Source organism: Aphelocoma coerulescens, chromosome 5, assembly GCF_041296385.1.
Source record: "Aphelocoma coerulescens isolate FSJ_1873_10779 chromosome 5, UR_Acoe_1.0, whole genome shotgun sequence".
Lineage (NCBI taxonomy): Eukaryota > Metazoa > Chordata > Aves > Passeriformes > Corvidae > Aphelocoma > Aphelocoma coerulescens.
This window is the reverse complement of record NC_091019.1, coordinates 45,481,165-45,506,468: the sequence shown is the minus strand read 5'-3', so window position 1 is coordinate 45,506,468 and position 25,304 is coordinate 45,481,165. Positions and strand designations below refer to the sequence as shown.

Genomic DNA, 25,304 nt, shown 5'->3' with positions numbered 1-25,304 from the left:
AGGGATGCTGTGGACTGAGCAGGCCAACACTGACTTGCTGCAGTGCTCCTTGGCAGAATAAAGCCAAACCCCAGGCAACCAAGAGCAAACAGTGCTTACAGTGAGACCTACAGCCAGGGAGATTTGTTTGGGCCAGTGTGTGTGGGAGATGCTGTGCACAGAGCAGCTCTTCTCCAGCGCCTCCTCCACACATGTGCGAGCCAGCGGCTGCTGGAGCCAGCGCACTGAGATTGGGAAGGAAGAATCGGAGCAGAATTTATTTATTCCACCCCCAGCCATTTTTGCCACATTTGACTAAGCTGCCAGTGCAGGTTGGCTCTAACCCGTATTTGGTTTGCATTTCACTCTCCTGCCGTGCACACAGCCCGCCACAGAACATTTTGTGTGTGCAATGCACCAAGCAAACATGAGCTAATGGGGCTGCAAGCTCCCCAGAGTATCATGCACCCTTGTCCTCTGATAAAACTTAAATCAACATTCTTCAGCACAAAGGATTACCTGGACCAGACCCAGCCCACACAGAGAGCGGGGCACTGCTGGGCTGCTGGTAGGTGATGGCTGGGAGCAGGGAGATGGGAAAGGGGCCTTATAATAAAGATGGGAGCAGACTTTTCAATACACCTCGTAGCGACAGGGTTTCAAACTAAAAGAGGATAGATTCGGACTAGATATAAGAAAGAAATTTTCTAAGTTGAGGATGGTGAAACACTGGCACAAGTTGCCCACATATGTGGCAGATGCCCCATCCCTGGAAACATTCAAGGTCAGGTTGGACAGTGTTGTGGGCAACCTGGTCAGGTTGAAGATGTTCATGCTTACTGCAGGGGCATTGGACTAGAAGACATTTTTAAAAAGTCCTTTTCCACCCAGACTTTTGTATGATACTATGACAAAGCCAGGGTTGACTTCAGGGAATGGGGAGCTCACACGTGGGAAAGGGAAAGGGTATCATGCTGGGGTTCTCAGTTAACCTATACACATGCACACACACGTCCATTCAGAAAAGCAGTATTTCAGGAAAACAGTAAAGAGACATTGTGGTACCACCAGATCCCTGCTCCAAGCTGGGCTGATGCATGCTGTTCACAGTCCCAGAGCAACCCCTGCACTTGCAATTAATTAATGATGATACATGCAGATGAGAACAACTCCCAGCCCCTGCTGCCTGTGTGACTGAGGTACACGGCAGCAGCTGGCCCTAGGGAAGGGCTTGAACTTCCCTGCAAAGGGTATCTCCAGGTTCTGTATCAGCTGCCAGCTCCAAGCCCACAGCATGTGCCCCCATGAACAGCCCACTTTACAGAAGCAGCTCCCATTTGGAATTGAAGAGCAAGGAAGACACATCTCAGCAAGGCTGCAACAGTGGTGGGATATCAGGCAGTTACAAGCAGATTTGTTCTTCTGCCACCCAGGTTACAGTGCTCACAGAGAGGAGGATTTTAAGGCCTTTGTGAAGGAAAAGTGCCACCTCCACTGGGAAAAACACTCCCTTGTGGAAACCTGTACAGAAACCAGGAGTAGCTGTACCTTGGTCAGGGCCCAGACTGAAGCTGTCACCACAAGTCACAGGCATCTTTCACAATGCCACAAGATGCCAGGCGCATTTTGGTTCCTGGAGATGGGGAACAAGACAGGATGGAAATAGGGAAAAGGCAGCTCTTTCCTCCCCAAATTCCTTCCACTGTTTGGGGAGCAGGGAGCTGTGGGAGATAAAAAGGAAGAGTGGGACATTTATCTGATGCCTTTTATACCTTTTATAAAGCCACCTGCTGCAGAGACTGCCAGCCATGGGAGCAGCCAGCATGGCTGGGGCCATCACCTGAGGGAACTCCACCCCAGGGCAGAGGGAAGGAGACTGACAAAGAGTTGGGTTGTGCATGAAAAGGATGCAGACTGGGAAGCCCAATATTGCAGCGGCTGGGCCAGGCAATACTGGTGGCTTTGCACCCCGGTGTCCTGCCTGGCCAGGACAGCATGACACACCTGGGGATGGCAGGGACCTCACTGCTGAGTTGGTGGAGAAAGCAGGCACATTTCAAGCCCTTGTGCAGCTGCTCTCAGCTGCTGAGCTCCAGCCAGCCCTCCTCACGGCTGATGCCCATCAGCCTGCTGCACAATGTGTAGTGAGTCCACCTCGGTGGGCTACCGAGGGCCTGACACTTGTGCTGCTGGGCACAGCTCTGCTCCATTCCAGCCTGCTGCTGCCTGACAGGGAGCTGGGAGCACCCTCCCACCAAGCACCCTCATCCCACAGCTTCCTAGGAGCCACTGGGCAGTGTTATGGTTATCCTGTTGATCCCCTTCGCCTGGGTTCAGACATGGTCCTCCACACCGTTCTGAGGTATGCCTTGGTGCCTGGCTGCCACCAGCCTCTCCACCCTTCACTTCTCCCCATCTTCAAGCAGTCACAACATCCTCCACAGCTGACTCTGCTACAGAAGCAAAGAAACACTCCTGCCCTGCCCAGCTCCTCTCTCTGCAAGCACAGAAGCTTCTTCCTGAGAGCAGTGGATTACAACACCACATACATATACATACACACACACACAAAATATGATTTTAGTGCATATAAAATCTAGAGCAGAGCCAGAACATTTCTATTGCCTGTGGTTGGTGCCAAGGGCAGAGTGAGGTTTGGGCTGCAGCAGGAGCCCATGAGCACAACCGCTCACCAATCCTGGCCTTGACAAGGCTTTCTCCCCTCCTCTGCCCAGCTTCTGAGCAGATTTGGGTAACACCATATGACTGGGATGAATCACACTGCCCTGGGAGCATGGGAGCTGGCAGCTCAGTGAAGGCTCTGGCACCAGTGGGTTGCACAAGTGGGGATGGCCCCAGCAGTCACTGTGTCAGTCACATCCAGCCATGCTAGTTACATCCAGCAGTGCCAGAGGGATTAGCACTCTGCACACCGGTTTGAGTCAATAGTGCATCAAAGGGAAGGGAAAGCTTTTGATGGTGCACACCATGCAGGGCAATCTTGGCAATGCTATTCACCAGGGAAGTGGAGGGAGCGGGTAGTCGCTCTCCCTCGGTCGCTGAGGCACACATCCAGTTGTCTCTGCAGCCCACACAGCTTTTGGGGGAGATGAGAGGAAAGCTGCTGCTTCAGCCAGGAAGGAAAATGGCTCTCCCAGGCACATGTGGAGTTGCAGACAAGTAGCTCTGCAAAGCACGACTGTTTTGACCTCCTCCTAGTGAGACAGGTGCGCATGTATGGTGACAAGACTTGTCCCCATCATTTGCATCATCCCCAGGAATTCCCCTGCCCACAACACCTGAGCACAGCTACAGCCATGTACCTGCTGCAGGGCACAGCAGAGCCAAGCAGAGCAGAGCAGGCAGCCCATCACACCCACCAGCCTGCTCTCATCTCCTCCATGGTAAGGATCTGGGGAGTCAAATGGCCCTGGAGCACCAGAGATAAGAAGGAAATCATAGGACTTTTGGGACAAGAACTGGGGTTCATGATCCCCCCAATACACACCTATCACAGGCGGGTGGCCCAGCACAGGGGATGAATGGGACACAGATGGTCAGCAAACAGACTCTTGTGCCAGTGCTGCAGGCTGGCACTGCCTGCACCCACTGCGCTGCTGTCCTGCCCTGCTCTGGCTATACCCACTGGCCAGCAGCTGCCCACACCAGCGCAAGGGGTGTTGGGAGTGACGGATGCGATGGAGAAAAACACAAGAAATGTTTTTCTTCCCTTCAGGCAGAGAAGGAAGTGTCACATCTGGACATGTACAGCAGCCAGGCTGGGAAAGGGACAAGGCATTGGGAGAAGAGAAGCCGTGGGCTGGGAGGCACAGCATTGCCCAGAGGATGTGAGACAGATGGCAGATTTGGCAGTGGGGTGGTCACAGAGCGACCTGCAAGCTTTTTCTGCTGCAAGAGCACACAGCACAACACTGCACAGGGGCTGCCAGCCCAGCCTGGCAAGTTTGCTGGGGGGTCGCATCCTTTCAAGCATGCTGCATCCAAAAGGCAGCATCAGAGATGCTTCATGCGCAATTCAGCCTTGGAAAAAGGCTGTCTAGGATCAGGGGGAAAATCAGAGGGAAGGCAGAGAGATTGTCCCTGGCTTCTCTTCACAAGCCTACCTTCCCTACACAAAGGACCACACAGCCAGGCTGGTGCTCAGGGAAGGGTTGGCAGCCCCTGAGCTGATTTGCCCACTCTGCCAGCAGCACAGGGTCCCCAGGCAGCCACCCCCTGTGCTCCACATAAACACTGCTCACATGGAACAGGAAAGAATGGGAAATTGAACATGAGGCACTGCAGGAGATGGCTGCAAAAGGAACCTCCCCAAGTTCATGCCTCCTCGTTCTTCCAGGGTGGTTTGGGCATAGTAGAGCCAGCACTAGGAATATAGCTGGCTGAAGAGATTTGGGGACCCAGTGTCAGCAGGATGGTATATCTCTCTCTGATCCCCCTACCTGGCAGTGATCAGTGTTGCAGCAAGAACCACTGCAAGCATCTCCACAGCCCAGAAGCTATTGAGGCCCTGCCACAATTAGCAGGAATCAGACAGGCTCTGTGTCCATTTCGGAAGAGATGTTTGGGGATGCAGCATTGATGGAGCTGTTTGGGGAGTGGCTGGGTATCCTTGCCCAGTCCCAGACAAGGCTCCTGCTTTATCCCTGGCTTTGGATAGGCTGTTCTCCCTGCCTGCATCCCCATCCAGCACATCCCAACTTGCCACCGTGTACTGTGGCTCTGCACTGAGCACCCCAAGAACCTGATCCCATATTCGACCTCTGCAGCACGAGCAAGGCATTTAGTAAATGAGTGAGGGTCTTCACCTCCTCATCCACTATCTGACTGATGTAAGGGGCAGTTTGGTGCTCACTGTGCTGCACAGCTGCCGTCCCTGCTCTGAGAAGCATCTCTCCACCTGGAAACACTGCCAGCCAGTTTGGGAAAATGCAAGGTGCGAATGCATGAGACATCAGCACAGCTGCCACCTCCCAGACTGACTCCCTGGGGCAACCAGCACTGCCAGTAAAGCATGGACACATCCCGCAGAGAAATACCCCTCAGCTTCACTATTGCCAGTAGCACACCTGCACTCACTAGAGACAAAAATCTGTGCAACCACAGATACTATGGAGGTTCTGGCTCATCCCACCATCCTTGTACCAACCACAGCCCTGGGAGGGTGAGCAGAGCTCTGAACAAGCAGCCCAGAGTGGTGGGCATCAACATTTAAGTTGAATTCCCATTCATGAAGCTGAATTCCCTCTGTTGCTTCTTCCCTGGGGATACACTGATACCTGCAGGACACACACAGAGTCTCCAAACTCTGCCCAGCTGCTTTCCATGCTTCTCCTGGCAGCACAGCTGTGTCATGGGGCACATGAATGTCATGCTGGAGGGAGGGGACCAAGCAATAACAAAAGCCAGGTGTGAAGAACCACAAGAGGACACTGGAAAGGCTCCTCCTAATGCTCACCATGTCATGGAGAAACCCAGTGCTAAATGAGCTGCAGGACCAGACTGAAGAGAGCTCCAACAGTGCTGCTGCTGCTGTGCAGAGCACCAGGCTGGCCACGCACAGGGCATGGCCACAAAACCCAGCTCCCCAGCTTCGCTCTGCTCAGTCAGGGGGAGAGATACCTGCTGACACAAACACTCTCCCTGCTTTCCACCTCTCAAACAAGGTGAGCTGTGAGGAACCGAGAGCTTTCCCCAGAGTGTTCAGGGAGCACAGAACCAGCCTGCAGCACTGAGAGCAGGCCTGGAGCCGAGGGTCGGCAGGGTCCCATCAAATGCATGTGCAGCTCTTCTCCTGCCCCAGGGGATGGGGAGGACACAGCACTGGCACAGAGGGCTCCCGTGGGCACCTGGGGAGTTGGATGGATACCCTGACTATTGCTCCCAGCTTGGACTCTTAAGGCTACACATATACAGAAATTTATGCTGCCTCCAGGATATTTTCCACTAAACAAAACCAAAAATAAACAAATCCCAAAACAACAACAACAAAACAACACCAAAAAAAAACAAAATGAAAACCCCAAAAATCTCCTCAAAACCCCCCAAAATGAAAATAACCCCCCAAAGCCCCCAAAAAACAAAAAAACAAGGCCCAAAGAAATATGGAGTGAAATCTCTTCTCTGCTGAAAGAAACTGCAACATGCCTTTTAAGAGGGCTGGAATTCACCTTCTCACTATGGAGGGAAAGAAACCTCCGAAGTTTACCTCTGTGCAGGGACTGACCAAATAAACAGCTGGTCCTTCAGATGTAGCTACCAGGATGAAGGAATCCTGAAACCTGGAGCACACACAAAGCTATAGTCATCATAGTGTATGTATGTATGTACCCAAGACTTAGGGCATGGTCATAGTTTCTCTAAGTTCAGTTACTAAAATTTTCCACAGCTAGCTTTTTCCAGCCCAATGTGTAGGATATCAGAGGACTGTATTTGCAAAGACATCAATCCTCTGACTCCTGAAATGACTGAACAAAACATGAAAGTCTTTAAAACACACAATTCTCAGGAGGTTACACAGCCACTACCACAGTTATTTCCTTTGTTTGGCCTTTCTTTGTTTTTAAAGAAGGAAAAATTTGATGAAACTTCATGAAAGAAAACATAAGAAATTAAAAACTTGGATAAAAGAAAATTAAGCTTGATGAAAACCTCCCAACAGAAAAATCAAATGAAACTGCTTGATGAGAAGATTAGCAGCAGTAATATGAAAGGAAAAAGCAATAAAGAGGACTTGGAGCCAGAACAAATAAAAGAATTATGATTCTTGGAAACATACACCTGACTGAAAAGCTATCAGATTTTGTCTGAACTAAAAACTTTTTAAATTAAAGACAGCAAATTTAAAATTGGAAGTTCTTAAAACCTACATGCTAAGACCTCAGATGTCTCTCATCAGTGAAAAATAAGTCACTGGAAATTCATGCAGTATGTCCTTGCTGCCAAATCCGCTCAGTGGCTGAGCACCTGGAGCTAAAGCCTGATGAACTGCGAAAGTGGTTCTGACAGCAGCAACCTTTTTTGAAAGTAGAGGGGAAAAAATGTTTCCATTAACTTAGTACACTGATTAGTTTAGTAAAAGTTCTGAAAAATTACTGCAGGTTAATGCAGGAAAGCCTGGTTCCCCTTCAAAGCCTAATGAAGATGAACTGTGAGAGGATAATCTCTACTAGTTCTGAATTCTTAAATGTCAGAAATAATCAGGTTATATCACTGGCTATATTTTGTATCTCCTATAATACAATTCTGTTCCTATGATACAGTATTATAGTAATACAATATAGTATAGCAATATAGTATTGTTAAATTCATTACATATATAAATAATGTCTTCATACATTTTAAGCAGTTTTATTTAACCAACTAGAAACCACTTTAAAATGCTCACACTGCATTTTCAATTGGACTTCATTTTCCACTGAAATATAGCTGGACCAAATTTATAATAAATAAGTTATATCTAATAAGAAATGCATCACTCACCATTTTTTAATGCAAGAAATATAGACATTGTCTAAAAAACCATATGTTAGCTATAAACTCACTCGCTTAGCATAGTGCAGCCTCCTGCTCAGCCCTAAGCCCTACATCATGCTCATCACTGAGAATCAACTTAACTTTAGGAAAAGAGCAGAAGTGTACACGATTAAAAACAGGTACTTAGGTCGTGACTTTATGATCATTAATTTAAGTCCTGACTTTAATCCATCCATTCTATTCAGCAGCAGGTCAAGAGCCAAACAAGGCACAGAACAAGTTTACTCTGAAGTCTTTAAAGTTTGGTTCATTTTTCTGTCCTCTTTGCCATTATACTCCCAGGTAGTTGTGCCCTCCCTGAGAAAAGCAGCCCAGAAACACAGTGAACAGGGCACATCCCCAGCCTGGAGCCTGCAAGCCCTGGCAGTCTCCTAGTCTTGTAGAGACCTTCAGAATGCTGCTTGCAGACAAAGGGAAGCTAGGCAAACTTCAACCTGTGGTCATTTCTCTAATGCTACCTTGGGGATTACCCCACAGTGACTGAATTTGTCAGACAACAGCACAAATAAGCTCAGAAGCATTGAGGCTGAAGGGCCGCCTCCCTTCTCAAAGTAGGGTCAGCTGGAAGAGGTTCCTCAGGGCTGTGTCCCAGAAGGTTTTGAATATCTCAAAGTACAAACACTCTGCCCCCAACCACAGCCATGCCAAGAAGACCATCCCAATCAGATCCTCCAGCCAGGTGTGTCCCAAGCCCCATGTTACTAGAGGCTGTCCCAATGCTGGCTGGGATCCTGGCAGCACAGGTGTCTGTGGTCCATGGCCAGCCACTTCCATGCCTCAAGAGTCAGCCCCAGCTTGCCAGCCCTCACACGATGTCAGCACCTCAGCTTGCGCCACTTCCCTGGTGTGTCACCTTAGCGTGGGTCACCTTGCTGCATGGGTAGCACAGCGAGAGGATTCCTCTGGCAGGGCCACCTTGGCTTGGACAATGCAGAGGCCCCAGACCTTCCCTCAGGATACCACAGGCTCACTTCGGGCAACAGCTGGGAGCCACTCCCCAGATACATTTCCAGAACTGTTGTTTGCCCTAACTCCTGCACCCCTAGCTTCTCTGAATTTTGGTCTCCCCTTGACCATTCAACACAGCACATTAAGGGGCTCATTTTCTCAACCTCCATCACCTCCTGCCCCAGCTGTCTCCTACCACCAACTCCCAGCTAATAATAAAGTGTTCTCCAGTGAAGCAGGGCCAGAGCCTTTTCCTATCTCTATTAGAGGAACTCAAAATTACATGATGACACATTTTTCCACCTCTCACAAGCTGCCTTTTAGCACTTGGGGGTGCAGCGGAGCCTGTCTTGTTCAGATCCTGCCTTCCTCTCTGTTCACCCACAAATCTGTGGATGACAAGACACAAGACTTTGGTGCTGGGGAGAGGGGAATCAGGTCACCCAAAGTTTTCACGTGCTCCCACTGAACAGGAGCACCGAATCTCTATGCTCTAGTACTCCATTTTAAGCACATCTTTATTTAAGATCAAACTATGACTGCAAGAAGCCCCTCCTTGGTGAAAATGGTAACCCCAGCTTCTCATGGAGACTCTGCTTGGAACTACACAACTGATTCCAGTGTTGAAATGCTTCTATACAGTGGTATTCATTCTCCTCAGAGGCTGGACAACATTATGGTAATTTCAATTAGGAAGCCAGTTTCTCAGGCAAAGAGGTTTTCTCTGCAGCCCTCAGCATGGCTGCAGTTCTTAAGCCAACACAGCCATCAACCAAGAGAGGGCCATACCAGCTAGGACAGGTAAAGCAGGACAACACTGGGGCTAAGGTAACCATCAAGACAAGTCATAAGAAACAAACCTGGTGAGGAGGTGTGAGATCAAGCGACAACTGAACTGCCAGGGAGGTGAGGATGACACAGGGACCACGGCAGCAGGCTGGGAGAGGCAAGCCCATGGCCCCCTCCAAGCTACTCTGCAGAGAGGCCCAGGGGGACCTGCCATGCCCTTTCTCACCCATTAGCCAGCAACAATAGCGGCCCGGGGGATGGGAAGGGCGGTGCACCGCTCTCTGTCTGTCCCATTGTTGCTGTAATAGTGTGAGCAAACTGCTGACATTGTCCCCACCTAATAACAATACGTGATCACAGCCTAATTACTAGTCTCAGACACATTTGAAGCAGTTACTTCAAACAAGCTTTCAAAGGATATTTAAGCACCTTCAAGTGCAGGTAGATGCCAAGTGGGATCTTCTAAAGCTCTAAGTCCTCTTGTGTTTGAGTATGACAGCTGGTTAGGGACTGAATGTGTTCAAGCCACAGCCGAAGGAAATTAGGACTGGAGCTGCTTCTCCAGTCCTGAAATAATCTCAAAACAAACTTGCTTTTGCTCTGAGCACAATGCATCAGCAATGCAACGTTTTCTTCAAACTTAGGGCTAAGTACACAAAATATATTTACAGCAACAAAGTAAGAAACACAGGAGTGACAACAGTAGAAGGCTTTGGTGTTTGTAGGGTTCGTGGAGGAGCCAGCACTTGCACAGCACACTGATGTTTGCCTAGGAGTTTAGGTGATTGATTAGTTTAATATCAATTCAATTCACTTGTGGGTGTTAGAAACATTTCTCCCTCTTCTTGCTGCTTTTGGAAAGTCCTCGAAGTCTCTTAAGACGAGAGTATTTCCTGCAAGAAATATTTTAAAGCAGAGACACTCATCCTTTTACAATTCTGCAGATGCAGGCTCTGAAGCTGTGCTGAAATCTGCCTTATGTTCCCGTGGGCCAGAAGTCTCTGCATGGAAGGAAGTATTTACCTGTGAGGGCCTACGCACACCCCTGATCAGCAACCCCAGCAAGCACCACTATTTCTGTCCTTCACAGGACCACCCTATGCTTACCATTGTCAGCAGCCACCAAACCAGAGATGAAATAGTTAACCTCCGGAAAAGCTTTGAAGAGGAGAGTAGTTACAGAGCGATTCAAATGTTATCTTAAAAAAAAAAAAAAAAAGAGCTGAAAGGCATTGGAATGGAGTTTCAGGAGCCAGGATGGAGCCATGGGAAGAAGGCAGAGGTTTCAGCTCACAGGGTAGCCAGAAAAGCCCATATGTGCTATGGAGTCAGAGGCCGCAGGGGTGCTGGTGGCCTCCCTGTTTTTATTTATTACTTATTTGTTTGCCAGTGGCTGTTTGCCAGGATACTTTAGACAAATCCTTCCTGAAGGAGCTGCTTCTGCTTCCCTCTCCATCTGTTGCCCGGCCTTGACCACCACTTTGCAGGGCAGCAGGGAAGGTAGCGAGGCCAAGGCTCTGGTCTGGTACCAGAATCAGTCTTTCTGCTTCCTATTTTTTCCACTTTCCCCCCTCTCCCCACTGAACAAATACTGCAAACCACTACAACAACACCTTTTCTCCCAAATGGCATATTTTGTTGTCTCTCTTCCACTCAAATAGGCAGCCTGACTGGTTATACAGAACTGTAAATCTCCAACATGGGGCAAAGTGCTTTCTCATACCTTGTTTCCCCACCCAGTTTTCCCTCCACACCCTGCTTTCCCCTGAACTCTCTGAAAGGGGAGAAGGCTGGCATGTACATCAGTCCTGGAGATGGTGGCTAAACAGTTAAAAGGAAAAAGATGTTCATGCAGAAACAACATCTGTCAGCCAGACAAAGGTCTCTCTCTCTCTTTCTCCTGGGTAACACTCCTTCTGTTTAGGAGGTTTCTGAATAGCAAACCCACTGTGCAGCACTGCTGCTGCTAGTGAGGATGGGGAAGCAAACACGGGAGAAGGCAGGGCCTTCATCCATGGACAAATCTGGATGAAGTTGTAAACTGGGGGAGAGCGGCTTGGCCAGAGCATTAGATCACCCTGACCTACCAGCCCTCTCAAAATCATCATTGTAACAAAACTGGAGGGAGAAATGGGGAGAAGTTCCCCCTCCTCTCCCCTGCCAGCACAAAGCATATCTAACACCATCAGGTGTAGCTCCCAGAAGGACGATTCTGTGGCCAGGATGACGTGAGGACCGACAAGCCATGACATGACACAGCGGTGGGGTGACATTTTATCTCGCATCACAGGCCAGTGGCGCAGGCCAGTGCATGTGCACTGGGAGATGATACTGAGGGGCTGGGACTCACTCCCTGCTTCTGCCACCAACTTGTTCCAGCAGCCCAGGGAAGCCCCTGTGCCTTGCTGGGCCTCAGCCGCCCATCAGACAGGCAGACGCAAGCATTACTTACAAACACTTTGGTACATGGTCCAAGATGAAGGCGGGCAAACAGTGTCTAAACAGAGCCAAGTAACCCAGAAATCTCCCACAACACCGACCCAAACCCGTCCCTGCCTCCCGGACCCGCGGGACGGCCCTGGCGAGCTGTCCTGGGGCTGCTCGAGGAGATGCCGGCTTACCCGCCCGGTGAGCATCCCCCGCCGCAGTCGCACCCGGCAGGCGCAGCTCGGCGTGGGCGCGCCGGGGTCAGTCCCACGCACGCTTCCTCCCCACCCCAACCACCGCACCGCCAGGTCGTGCCCCCGGGTCCGTCCTGCACCCCAGGGGCGCCCCAGTCCCCCCTCGCTGGAGCCCCGCTGCCCGCCGGGCCCCCAGCCCGCTGCCGCGCCCGCCAAGCCCCACAGCCCGGACCGCGGCTCCCGTCCCGCACTGACCTGCTGGGGGGTCCGCTCGCTCCGGGCCCTGCTCCCGCCGCCTCCCTCCTCCCCTCCCCGCGGTCGCCTCGGGCTGCCCGGCACCGGCCCGGGCCCGGCACCGGCAGGGGAAGGGGCCGGGGCCGCCGCCGCCCCGCCCCCCGCCCGCCCCGCTGCGGCGGAGAGGCCGCGGTCCGCGGGCTGCGGTGCTCGGGCTGCTCCCTCCGCCTCACCGGTGCTGGGCCCCGGGGCCTGCGCCGCCGGAGCTCCGGGCCCCGCGTGGGGAGCCGCAGCCGCCTCCCGGCCCGAGCCGGGGTCGAGCAGCCCCCGCCGCTCTGCCTACCGTGCGCCCCGTGGCATCCGTGCGGGGAGGAGGCGGCGAGGCGGCGGCCCCGGCGCTCGGAGCGGGGAGCGGGCGGGGAGCTGCCGGCAGAACGCCTGGGTGCGGGGTCTGCGCGTCTCAGGCTATTTCTGGGTGTGAGGCTGTGCCCGCCTCATCCGCCGCTCGGAGCAGCTTCCGCGGCGCTCGGGCTCCTCGGGATGGCTGCCCGGCGTGTGCCCCAGGGGCGAGCGGAACGGGCCTCCGGGGCCATCAGCCGCTGCGGTGGGGCGCACGGGGTAGGGTAGTGGTAGGGGCAGGGGGTGGGTACATCTGAGACCTCAACACCGTTTGCAAATCCTCTCCCCTTGATGAAGCATTGCTCAGCTGCTTGGCAGGGGTGGCAGCAGGGGTGGTAGCTAAGAACGTTCCCACGGGTCTTGTTCCTGCAGAGGGTCTCTGCCTTCGTATGGAATGATCAGCAGGACAGACAGGGACCTGACCCACCAACTGCAAAGGAGCACTGAGAGCCTCGTTTTCCGTGAGCATCCTAGCTTGGTCCCCATTTCTCCAATCCGTGACGATGCAAGCAGTGCACTCTGTGCTGGAGAAACCTCCCACAGCACCCTCAGGGCCGCAGTACTGGGTGTTTCGAACGGCTGGCACCCAACACCCAAGTGATGGTCAGAGACTCACCTGCAAGTGGGCTACCAGGGAACAGTCACCAGAATGTGACTGCAGAGAAGTCTCACTGACATGCCAAGTGCTTCATTCCTCCTGCCTCGTATGTGAGACCTGGGGTCCCACATCTGTGGCTTCTCCAGATGCTGAGTAAATAGTATTGTTCTGCAGCATCCTCTGAAGGCTTGTTTAGGCTCATTTCATCACTTCTGGGCTGAAGAAGCACAGTCCAGTGGTTAAACTCCAACCATTTAAATAAAAGACCTTCCAATCTTACAAGCACAGCTAGGAAAATCACCAGGAGAAGCATCAGGGAATTAACATGATATAACAGCTTAATTCATACTGCAAGTGGAAATGGCTGGCACAGCTCACAGACCATGAGGAACCAAGAGGTGAAAGCCAGGTGTACCCCCTAGTGTATTTCCTTTCTTTTTTTAGGCTCCCCAAGGCTGAGGTAGCCCTCAGCTGACTTCGGGTCTGCTGGAACATGGTGCAGATAACAGGCTGGCTACCACATGATGTCTTTTGATAAAACTTCAGTTTCATGTAAATGAGTCTCATATAAATGAGACCTTTATCTCCAACCAGTGACTTCTAGGAGCTACCATAGCCCAAACAACACATGCCCAAGACTTTAGGGAACAACTGAATAAAAAAATATTTCAAAATCTCTTTCACTGCTATCTTCCTTAGCCATATGTATGATGTGTAGAAGCCACAGAGTTTGCCTTCTCATTCCAGACAAGCCAGTGGCAGTCCTACAGCATCACCAAGCTTTGGAGACCTTGCCTGCTGCCGTGCATCAGGGGACACTGTCTACCTTAGGAGAGAGCAGAGAGGACCATGCCAGCTTAGTGCAACACGTGCTCTGCAAGCAATGAGTAATGGGAGCTTGTGGGAGAAAAAAATCCATGGGGATTTTCTAAAATGCCTCACGACTGTGATCTGCCCCTGGGTCCCCAATATTTGATCCCCTACTTCTCAGCAAGTAAAGACTGTTTTTCATAAGCCATGGCTTCTCTGACCTACTGAACTGGAAGCCAACATGTTCAATCACTTAAATTCGCAAACGCTCCTGGGAAATCTTAATTTCTGAGCAGATCTGGCAACATTGCTGCTGGTGAGCTGCCCCAGTCCCAAAGGTGGGAACACCCTCTCCCCTTCCTTTTACCTGCCAAGACATCAGGGATCACATAAAGCTGGACAAACCTAGCTGGCGTGTAAGTCATTCCCTGGAGATACTTGTTTCTCCTGCCTCTGGCACAGATTGTGCCTAGTTGGAATAGAATAGAATAGAATAGAATAGAATAGAATAGAATAGAATAGAATAGAATAGAATAGAATAGAATAGAATAGAATAATAAACCAAAAAGGAAATACAGAGGAACCCTAAAAGGGAGAAAAACTCCTTCATCTTCTGTTACATACTGAGCCTCACTGGCCATGATTTTGGCCCAAGAAGAGCCTTACAGGTGCAGTCTCACAAGGGCTCAGGCATCCCATGGATTTTAAGTCCTCCACATGCCTGAGAAGCATGAGCGGTGTGTGGCTCAGCTCCAGCTCTGGGTGTGAAGGAACACAATACCTCCTTCCTGCATCACTTATAACCCTGCAGCAGTGTGGGAGAGACGTGGAGCTGCGGCCAGAGGCAGCAGGAGGATGAGGCACAGGGAGCTGCTTGGAAGCTGGGACTGTGACACTGCATCCTGCTGTGTGAATCTCCCAATTGTAATTCCTCTTTTCCATCATTTATGGCCTTAATATTTACGCTGAATTTCTCCAGGCAGATTGAGGGACTCAGGCTGAATTTGTCTAGACATATTTCAAGCAAGATGGTGCAACTGTTCCTGAGAATGACATCTGTAGAAAAAGGCTATTGCATCTATGTTTTTAAAAAAGGCTCTTGGTTTATCCTTGGGCAGCACCAGTGTCTCTGAGCTTCAGAGCCAAATACTGGCAAAGGTGTGGCCTTTACCTGGAGATGTGCCTTTGAATACCCCTATGGAGCTGATTCGTGTGAAACCGGAAATCTGCGAATTGCCCTGACCAGGGGCAGACTTGAAGGGTCAGGGAATTAGAACACTTTTAGTCCCTGATCCCTGCCCCTGGAGCCACCTAGACTGTGTTTGAGCCCCTGGCTGACAGCCCAGCTTAGCATGGCATGGCACTGCTGGGATATCCCCATGTTGGCTGCTCCCCACCAGGATGAGTGGGCCAGCTGGAGTGTGCTGAGCGCGGCATGCAAGCCCTTGGCAAATGGTTGCCTGTAGGTGACCATCGCAGAGTGCCTTGACCTCCCTAGTGCAGGGGTGGGAGCCAATGCAGGGCTCCATGGGACTCTGCAGAGTGGGCAGACCTGGATACAGAATCTGGGAAGGGAAGCTTGAAATGGGCAAAAGCATGAAATGGTATAGCACAGCCCTGGATGCGGTCCCAGACTTTCTTACCTGCAAACTGCTTCTAGGACAGAATTACTTGTTTCCTTGGAGGGCTGATAGAATCATTGCATTATTTTCATGCTGCAAAAGCAGGAATGAATTTCTTCTCATCCCTGGGCAAGTGGGAGATTAACCCCAGGGAAGAGATGGAAGCTCACGCCTGCGGAGGTCGGAGCTGCGCTCACCCCGCGGTGTGGGCGGATTTTCCCTGGCACGGAACTGCAGCCCTTCTGTGCCGACTCCAGTCCCGGCCATGGGCGCCCGACATTCCTTCGATCTGGACTCCGGGAAACGGAGCCCGGGCAGTTCAGACACGGTGTACAGGGATGGTGAAGCCCGGGCACCGCAGAGCTTTCTCTCCCCAGACCTGCCGGCCTTTCCTAGCGCTGCCTGCCTCCTTCCCGAAATATCTCCTGCCTGCCGTAACTAAGGAAACGGAGCTCCTGTCGGCAGCAGCTCCTTGCAGCGCGCACATCGGAGCGCGGGGGAGCTGCGGGCACCACCCCGCGCTAAGGCAGAGTCAGCCCCAGCCACAGCCCGGCCAGGGAACTCCGGGCTGTCCCACAGCCCGCTCCCAGAGCCCGAATGCGGGGCACCACCTCCCGCATACCCCCCCTGACATCCGGCAGAGGCGGCTGCCTCAGACCCGCAGCCCCCTGCACTGGGGAGGGCTCTGTGCCCTCCACTGGGGGCTCCTGGCGGGGACCCCCGGCCCAGGCAAGGTGCTTCTCCCTTCCCACAGGAGACCACGGCACTTATGCCGTGCAAAAGGAGAGGCTGGAAGAGCTGCAGCAGAGGCTGAGCCACCATCACACCAGCCACCTGTGTTCCGTTAATTAAAAAAGTTAATTTCTTAATTTTCAAGTGCTCACCCCAGATCTTCTCAGGGCTCTCTGAAGGCAGCTTGCCATTGGGAATAGCTGAGAAACTGGGGCCGCAGCTGCTATGCTGGGAAATTGTCTCTCCCCCATGCCGGCTCCCTCGTGGTTTGGTGTCTGCATGCTTATAATTTCAAATCTGCTCCAAAAATCACCCACCACCCAGGCTGCGTGACCACGCACTAATCAGTTGCATTAATATATGCTAATTGGCTCTTCCCAATTGCCAGTCAGGTGGGGCAATGTGGCTCAGTACTTGCAGGCACAAGATTTCTCTGTGACTCTATATCTCTGTTCTTTGGCGGGCCTGGGTAAGCAAGATATTCCCATGGTGCTGCCCAGACACCACCAGCCCTGCTCCAAAAGACACCATAGCTGGGCCCTCAATGCAGGCAGCCCAAGTTGTCCAAGTCCCCAATGCAGCCTAAACCCAACATGTTCATCTTCACAAATACCATCCCCAGCCCTCCTGGCTGTCAGCCACTACTGCCTGCAGCAGTGTCTCTGTAGATGCTCCCACCAGGTCCTGTATCACCACAAGCAAATGGTGCAACCTCTTGCTTGGGGCTTTCCTCTCTTCATCCCAACATCCTGCCACTAATCAAATGTTCCTCCACTTTTCCCTACCCTGATACTGCCTTAGCGACATGGAACACTTCACTCACCTCCTTGAAGAAGGACCCAGTGGAGAACTAGACAGTCAGGCTTGCACTTGATAGCACCAATTGAGCTTTTGTGCATCAAACATCCTTGCATTATTCTGCAAATAGGTAGTGTGCACTTCCCCAGAGGTCAGGCCTACCCTATCAATACCAGACATTCTGACCTGGCCCACCGTGTCTGCTCTCAAAGCCTAGGATGTGCCATGTCACTTCCTTGTGGAGATGGATGCAGAAAGGAACATGGGTTCATTTACTCTGTGTAAAATACATCTCCCTCTCTTAGGCAAATGTGTGTGAGAAAGAAACAAAATAAAAACATGGTTATATGGAACTTGAAATGGAGGTCATGGATCAGAGTGAAATATTTTCTGGAAGTCTCAGGAAAATGATGCCTTGGCTTCAAGAGGTGCAACTGGTAATTCCTGACATAGGAGAAGAAGATCCAGGCTGAGCACCTGATCTTCTGAAGCAGAAAATGGCATTTTTGATGATGTCTAGAGCCATGAAAGACTGATTGCAGATAGACCAGGGAAAAGTGATGGTAGTTTTAATGAGACTGTCAGTGGCTTATAGGGGAAAGATGTAAGCTAACAGGCTGAGCTGGGAGAGGCAGTGAGGAAGATGCACATCATGTAATGAACCATAATGTTCCGGCCAAATGCGGGGCTCTGCATGCAGGCTGTGTCTCTGCCCACATGCCAGCCTTCCTGGGAGCAAACACTCAATGCACTGATGCTCTCCCTGGCTAAAACAGTTGCCAGCAGCACAGCTAGCTAATGCACAGTGGTGTAGTCCCTTGTGAAAGTCATTAACTCTAAATAGGCTGTCTCATAAACAGAATATTCAACAAAAACTTATTTTCTAAGTAGCTCATTGGCCCTTTTTCTATGTAGAGAATAGCAATAGAATGAAAAAAAAATACAAAAAGGAAAGAAAAAGGAAGGGCCATTCTAGGTCAGAAAACAGGTTTGTGTAGGCTATCATTCTGTTTCTGGAAGTGGCTGGCAGCAAACATCTTGAGAAGAAATTAAGAACAGAGCAGGTGGATGATGCTCCTTTAGTGTCCTCTCCTATTCACCAGCAAACACATTGCTCTTGAAGGAGATTCAGAAGCATATAAATTGTGGACATCCACAGCACTTTGCAGCAAGATGCTCCCTGGTGAAGCCACACATTGTATGAAGGACACAATGTCTCCTTGTGTCTCTTCTGACCCACTGACAAGCTACTTTCATCCATTTCTCTGCCTGGAAGATGTGGTCAACGTTTGAGCCTAATTGACAACAAATAATTATTTATTAATTTCCCTGCTCATGCTGCTGGCTTTACCTATGGTTTTACTGTGTGTATAATTTATCACCTTCAACTTCATCCATCTTCTGTGAAGATGGGCTGAGAGAGTTAGGGTTGTTCAGGCTGGAGCAGAAGAGGTGCTCCAGGGAGAGCTTATAGCACCTTCCAGTACCTAAACGCAGCCTACAAGAGAGCTGGAAAGGGACACCTACAGGGGCATGTAGTGATAGGACAAGGGGCAGTGGCTTCAAACTGAAAGAGAGTAGGTTTAGATTAGATATTAGGAAGAAATTCCTTACTGTGAGAGTGATGAGGCACCGGACCAAGTTGCTCAGAGAAATTGTGGCTGCCCTCTCTGAAAATGTTCAAGCCCAAGGCTAGATGGGGCTTTGACCAATCTGTTCTAGTGGAAGGTATCACGGCTAATGGCAGGACATTGGGACTAGATGATCTAGAAGGTTCCTTCCAACCCAAACCGCCCTATGAGTCTATGGTTCTATTCTTTGCACCTCTTTTATCCTTCCCTTCCTTCTCACATGCACTGAAATGAAGGCACCACTCAGGTGGAGATAATATGGAGTTTATCAGGCTGGAGTTACACCTGGGAGAATCTGGGAATGCTCAACTGAACTGAAACCAGAAGGGAAATGTGAGTGAATGACAAACAATTTATGGCTAATAATGCCATCCCATGACAAGCAGACTCCTAAAACACTGGTGGTCACTGCTGATCACAGCCCTACATCTGGTCCCTCATCCACCTTCCTGGGTAGCTCTGCAGCTGGCAGCTCTGCCACTGCATCAGCAGACCTCCCAGAGCTGCAGGGAGAGCTCCACCATACTGAGACAAGGCAGATGCAGCAGCTCTTTTGCTCCCTGTTGGTGACCAATGTAATATGTGGCATAACGAACAAGGAGAAAGCACTACATCTCCCAAGCAAAAGCTTGGAGGACTCCCGGACCATATTTAGCCACGTTGCAAAAGAGCATCCTACTGCAGCAGGTAAAAGATACATCACATCTGATGTATATTTTGTCCTCCTGTACTGAGGACTGCAGTCCTCACCAGTGGCAGTTTGGAGAGCTCTCGGTGGGGGATGCTGCTCTGCAGGTGGGTCCTGCTCGGGAAGAAAGCACTGCCCTCCAAAGGTTGATCACAGCTGCAGGGCTGGGGGCTCCCCGGCGGAGCTGGAGAGGGTGACAGGGCAGAGACTTCTCTGGGGTAGGGATGGTTGGCTCCCATCCCACGTCCACAAATGTCCTCGCCCTGTGAGACCGCGGGCAGACCACGCACTCCTCCCCTGGCTCCGCTCACCTCCTTCCTCCGCTTCCTCCTCCCGCAGCTCCCGGCGCGTTCCCAGCGCCACCTGCCGGCCTGGCCCGGCATCCCTGCCACACCCAGGGCCGTGCCGGGCCGTGCCGGGCCGTGCCGGGCCGTGCCGGGCCGTGCCGGGCCGTGCCGGGCCGTGCCGGGCCGGGGGGCTGTGTCCCTCCATGTGCCAACCTATCCCCAGCACCCCGCTGGTCATTCCTCAGGAGGTGAGAGACTCACCTGTCACGCGTGGACCTGCAGCCCTCCCTTGGTTGCAAACGTGTCGGAGAGGGGCCAGCAGCAGCTGGAAAACCGGGCAGGGAACGGGTGTCCCGGCAGGTTCGACGGGGAGGGTCGGCGCCGGAAGGGTGCCTGGGAAGCCAGTGCCGCCTGACCCTCTCATCCCGGCGAGCACCCCAGCCTCTCTGCTGGCTCTTTCTGACCCCGACCACCCTTGTTCTTTCCAGCTTTCATATCACGCTGAAATCCCCTCCAACCCCGCATCTTCATCTCTTCCACTCTTGTTTCCCACCTCCTTTACGTCCTGTCCTCCACATCATGCCAGGATTCCTTCTGCCTGAGCTCTCCACAAGGCTCTTCTTGGCCCTGGTCCCCTTGAACCCCTGAAAGTGACCTTGTCCTTGCTGTCCACTGTGCAGCCGCTGCTCCCTCTGCTCCCAGAGTGGAAGGCGCCTGCTACACCTGCCAGTTCTATGGGACAGCTCCCTTTCCCAAGCTGTGAGTGAAGCAGATTCTGGCTTCTGCTTCTGGCAGGCATTTTGGAAACCCAGCTACTGGCTGTGCTTACCCCAAATCCACCAGACAGGAGTCTGAGAGAAGCAAGTGAAGACAAGTCTGGAGAAAGTCCAGTCTCACTGCTATGGAACTTCTCCCTTAAATTTATTCCTCATTTTCCTGTTTCCTTCCCTAGCTCCTCAGTGGGTCTTCAGATGGGTATAATTCCCCTTTCTTCTTGCTGTTTACGCTGTGGTCCTCAGTAGTTATCCCCTACAGTCCTCCCCTGAGGAGAACCACTGCTTCTCCAGTGCAGTCCTCTGGTTTTCCTCACTCGGTCACTATCCCTGTGAGGAGGGAGAATATGACTGAAGGTGTTGTCCCCACAGCAGACATTACAGTGGCTCTGTAGTCCCTGGACTATCACTGGCCTTTGGAGGTGCCCAGAAGCTTGGGGATGAAGGAAATTACCATCTGACAGATGCATGCTCTTTCTTCTGGCAGACTCATGTGTAGTTGACCTTGGTGAAGTGCCATCAGCTTAACCTTACTCAAAGCAGTGCTAAGATCTTCATTTTTTTGATACCAAATACATCAGGTGGTTCCTGGAAACTGGCAAACAGCTATCCATTATCAAATCGTGTCTTTTTTTTCATACAGCTGAGAAAAGAAAGTAGCATCTCAACTATTTTTCCTTGGCTCATCTAGGGAGATGATATTCCTAGAGCAAGGTTTACCCTTCAGCCCTGCCTAGCCCAGAGGTGGTATTGGCCTCAGGGGCCTGGGGTTTGCTCCCAGCGTTTGTAGGAATAGCTTGCCCAGTCCCACCCGCACCCCCATCCTTATGGCACAAAGAGAGAGTTGCCTCCCCTGAAAGTCCAGGTCACACGGGGGCTGGGAAAAGGTGAGTGTGGGGCTGCCTCCAGCCTCCTGAGAAGAGGACATGGTTCTGCCTCTTCTTCCTGAATGGTACTTTGAATTTCTTCTGTTAAAGCAAGCCAGACTTGCTCCAGGAAAAGATGCTGTTCCTCACCAGTAGGGACAGAGAGCTGCCAAGAGGATGCCCTGGCTGGTGATGGAGCTGAACGGGTGCCTAGCTCAGAGCTGCAGAATGCAACTTGACTCAGGGATCAGTGTGGGAATCGCTTCCATGTGGGCACCTGACTGGCAGAGATAATGGCCCTTCTTCTGCACCAAATCTGAGGCTTAAGCATGTGCTTGGAAAGTGAAGTGCCTGGACTCAAGGTCCTCCTAAATCTGCAAAGGTTTGAGCCTAGCGTCTTTCATACCAAAATACTGGATGGGATGGGATAGGATGGGATGGGATAGGACCATCTCCTCAATGGAGCTGGGCAAGCTTATGTATTGCAGGTGGGGACAAAGAAAGGCAAGAAGCAAGATGGTCTGACTTGGCATTGAGTGGCTGAGGGCCTGGTTTCTTCTCCCGGTGCTGTTAGTGCATCTTATGTAAGAGATCATAAATGAAAACTGCAGCCACTGGGATGGGTGGAAATGAAGCAGGCAGAGTCTGGCCCTCCCTGTAGCAACACGTAGTAATCAGTTAAAATCATTGCCACCTGCAGTGTGGCTGGGTGGTGGCTGTGTGCAGTACATGTAGTGCACTGGCTGCTAGCTAGCATTTTTGAAGAGCAAAAGTAATTTAGGAACTGCTCTTACAGACCCAATGGAGGGACATCTTGATAGCAGAGGCAGCAGCCATGTGACAGTGGGGGAAGAGATTTCTTCTCCCAGAGCACTGCTGCAGCAGGCAGGAGGATTAATCCAAGCCTATTTTCTGGAATTGATTTAACATTATGTTCGTTTATCTGCAGCTTCTGCTGAAACATTTCATATTTCAGATCTGATTTCAATGTTTCCAAGGCTGAAAGGCTTCCTTCTCTAGGGAGCAGCAGTTCTACAAGAGAACAACAAGTAGGAGCCCTAGGGAAGCAGTAGAGGGAAGGAATATTTTATCTTTAGTAACTGGTCATTTCCATTTTGGAGGCAGTGAAAGAAGAACCATCTGGTGTGTGCTGAATATTCACTATGTAAACAATGACTTGGTTATGAATATGTGCATGTGTTATTGTTTATTATTTATAGGATTCCCTAGGTGTGCTTGACACTTCACAACCAGAAAGGAAGATCAGGGCTCCTGCATCTTGATATGCCCAGTATAAATTTGACACAATGCTGAAAGCATCCAACGATGGCAGACGAGGGTTGGGCAGCCAGCTGGGGGTGGGAAGGAAGAAGCTAGACCTGTGAAAAAGGGCAGTGCACGATTTCTGGAGCAGGAGCTGCTTCTGCTGACGGAAGATTGCTTTGGATGCCCATCCTCACATGTTCATGCCTGTTAGTTTGGGGTTTAATCCTCCCTTGCAATAAACACCATTTACATTTATTAGTTTAATTTTCTACTCCTTAAGAGCTCTGTTCCTGCAATGTCCTGCCTGGAAATGATGCAGAATGTCAGGAACCTTGCTCCAATAACTTTCCATGATAGTCACCTGGGAGTGATGGCTCTGCTCAGTTGTCTTGAGCTTTATGGCTCAGGAGCTCCAAATCAGTCAGCTGAGACAAATGTTTTTAGAGATGTTTTATTGTGTACTTTACCTGATAGTCAAAGTATCTTGAAAGCAAGGAGAAGAGTCCTACCATGACACTTTGTTGTTAGGATATAACATGTGGTACTGAGGCCTGCTGGGGATGACAGGAACTCAAGTGCACCCAGATACCTGCAGAGCATGCTCAGAGCTTTGCAGGAACAAAATGCCCATAGTACTTCCCCTTTTCTTTTCTTTCTTTTTCTTTTCACTACTGGAGCTTTTCCATAGGGGGTTTTGCTGCAGCATTCAGCTATTCCTCTGGTGTTGAGACAGTATTATGGGCAGAGTTTGATGAAGGGAGCAGCTGTAGGCACTTGAAGGGAAGAATCTTGAGTCTCTTAGGGGAAGAATTCCCACACCATTATGAGGACAGAGCTTAGGAGCATTTGCAGGGTGAGGGGGATGGAGGAGAGAGCGGACCACAGCCACAGACAACAACCCTGGCCTGAGCTTGGGCCCAAGAGTGCCTTCCTTCCTACAATACTCCCTTCCCACCTATCATCAATATTTTCTCTTCCTGCTGTTATGCTCTGACACACTGAACTTCACTTGACTGCAAAAGTTTGTTTCCTGACACCACCACCAAGCAGAAAATAAGTGAAATGTTGATTTTTGCAACAGCTTTCCTGACACGGTGGGTACACCATAAATTGTGACTTAGAGCCCTTGCTTCACACAGGCCTGTTGCTCCATTGCATGGGCTGGCTAAAATGGACCAGAGCATCATGAACAATGTGATATCCCAGCTCCTTGGAAACATGCTGGCCATTTGGTCTTTCTCCTCTGCTCCCAAAAAATTATTTAGATGTTTATATGTCTCCAAGAGAATGAGATAGGTTGGGAAGGACAATGAGACATGTAAGGACTTTCACACAAGAAGAGGCAATATTAGTGGCTGCTCTGATTTTTTGTGGCCGGAGCTCTGTATTCCTGCTGAGTGCCTGTAAACAGCTGGTATCTCATAGTCATGGCACTCCCCTGTTAGTCACCATCAGCATCAGAGGGATGTAGCCATTGTGGCAGCTCCATGCTTGCAGGAAGAGAAGCAGGCCATGCAGCCAGCACCAACTGAGGCAGAGCATAGCCAAGCAAAGTAAGCTAATGTTTTGAAGTATGGCTTTGCTTGTGCCTTAGGAATCAAGTCCTGTTTAAAAAGAAATACTGTGAATTAGAAGACCACTGAGACACATCTTACAAACCAGTTAGTTTTTTCCTTGTCTATATATATCCTTGGTGTTCACACTACTGGGAGCACCCAAGTTTTGGACTTTCTGGCAGAAATGACAGCAGCCTGTGGGGAGGCATTGCTATTCAGAAGTTCAAAAGGTGTTTTGTTTGATATGCATAAAACATCTTTTACAGCCTTCTCAACAACTCATTCTTTATTTGGAGGCAATTGACCTTTTGTGAATAAACAGTTCACTCCATCTTCTGAAGTGTTGCCATTCTCTAAAGAACATTGTCACAAGGAAAGGTGGAGAACAAGCTCTTTGGAAGAGTGGGGTTCCAAGTATTTCCCCCAGACAGATGGGAGATTGGCCAGATGGGAGCTGAAAAAGAGGTTCAGTAGCTGAAGTCATAAATTCAGATCCAGCACGTGCTTGTCAGCATGCTAAAGTCATGACTGTGGGTCACCCATTTAGTTACCATCTCTTCCTTTGGTAATAAACATTCTCCTCATTAAACCCTTCAGCACAACTGAAGCACCACAATGGGCAATCTACATCAATTAAAACCCAGCTGCCAAAAACCATACTGTCAGTCTGCCTGATCTCGGTGCAGGATGCCCCTCTCAGGCACTTGTACAATAGGAACAATATCCCAGGACCCTTGCTCTTTCTTTCAGAGGTTTTTGAACACAGTCCAAAAGGTAGAATTAAAGGACTTGAATAGCTTAATCTAGAGAAGACATGGTAGCCACTTTCAAGTATGTAAAAGACTGCAATGAGGAAAAGATTTATCTTTCTCTCAATCCACTGGGATAAGGACTAAGACCTTAGACTGCTGCAAGGGAGTTCCACGTTATGCATGAAATATTCTGAATGGATAACAAGTAGCTGAATGGATTGCCTGGAGGTGGTGGAGAATCTCCATCACCTGAGATCTTCAGGACTTGATCTGACTTTTGTCTTCAAAGGACAGGTAAGCTTGGAGCAAGGATATGAAAAATTGGGAAAGATGGTTGAGTTGGCCTCTGAAGGCCATTTCTCACTAAGAATAGAAGCTTAGCACTAGATTTGTGTTTAAGG

General features: G+C 50.6%; 1 protein-coding gene across 4 annotated transcripts in view; it reads right to left on the bottom strand.

Annotated features, from left to right (window-relative positions):
* Positions 1-12,559, bottom strand: part of TMEM63C (transmembrane protein 63C) — a 34,160-nt gene extending 21,601 nt beyond the window's left edge. For 3 of the 4 annotated variants that reach the window (XM_069017956.1, XM_069017958.1, XM_069017959.1), the window contains exon 1: positions 12,469-12,559. The gene's annotated coding sequence lies outside the window, so the exon portion shown is untranslated. Of the gene's footprint in view, positions 1-12,146; positions 12,218-12,468 lie in introns of those variants that run through there. The other variant, XM_069017957.1, reaches the window with a different exon arrangement.
* Between the last annotated feature and the right edge of the window lie 12,745 nt (positions 12,560-25,304).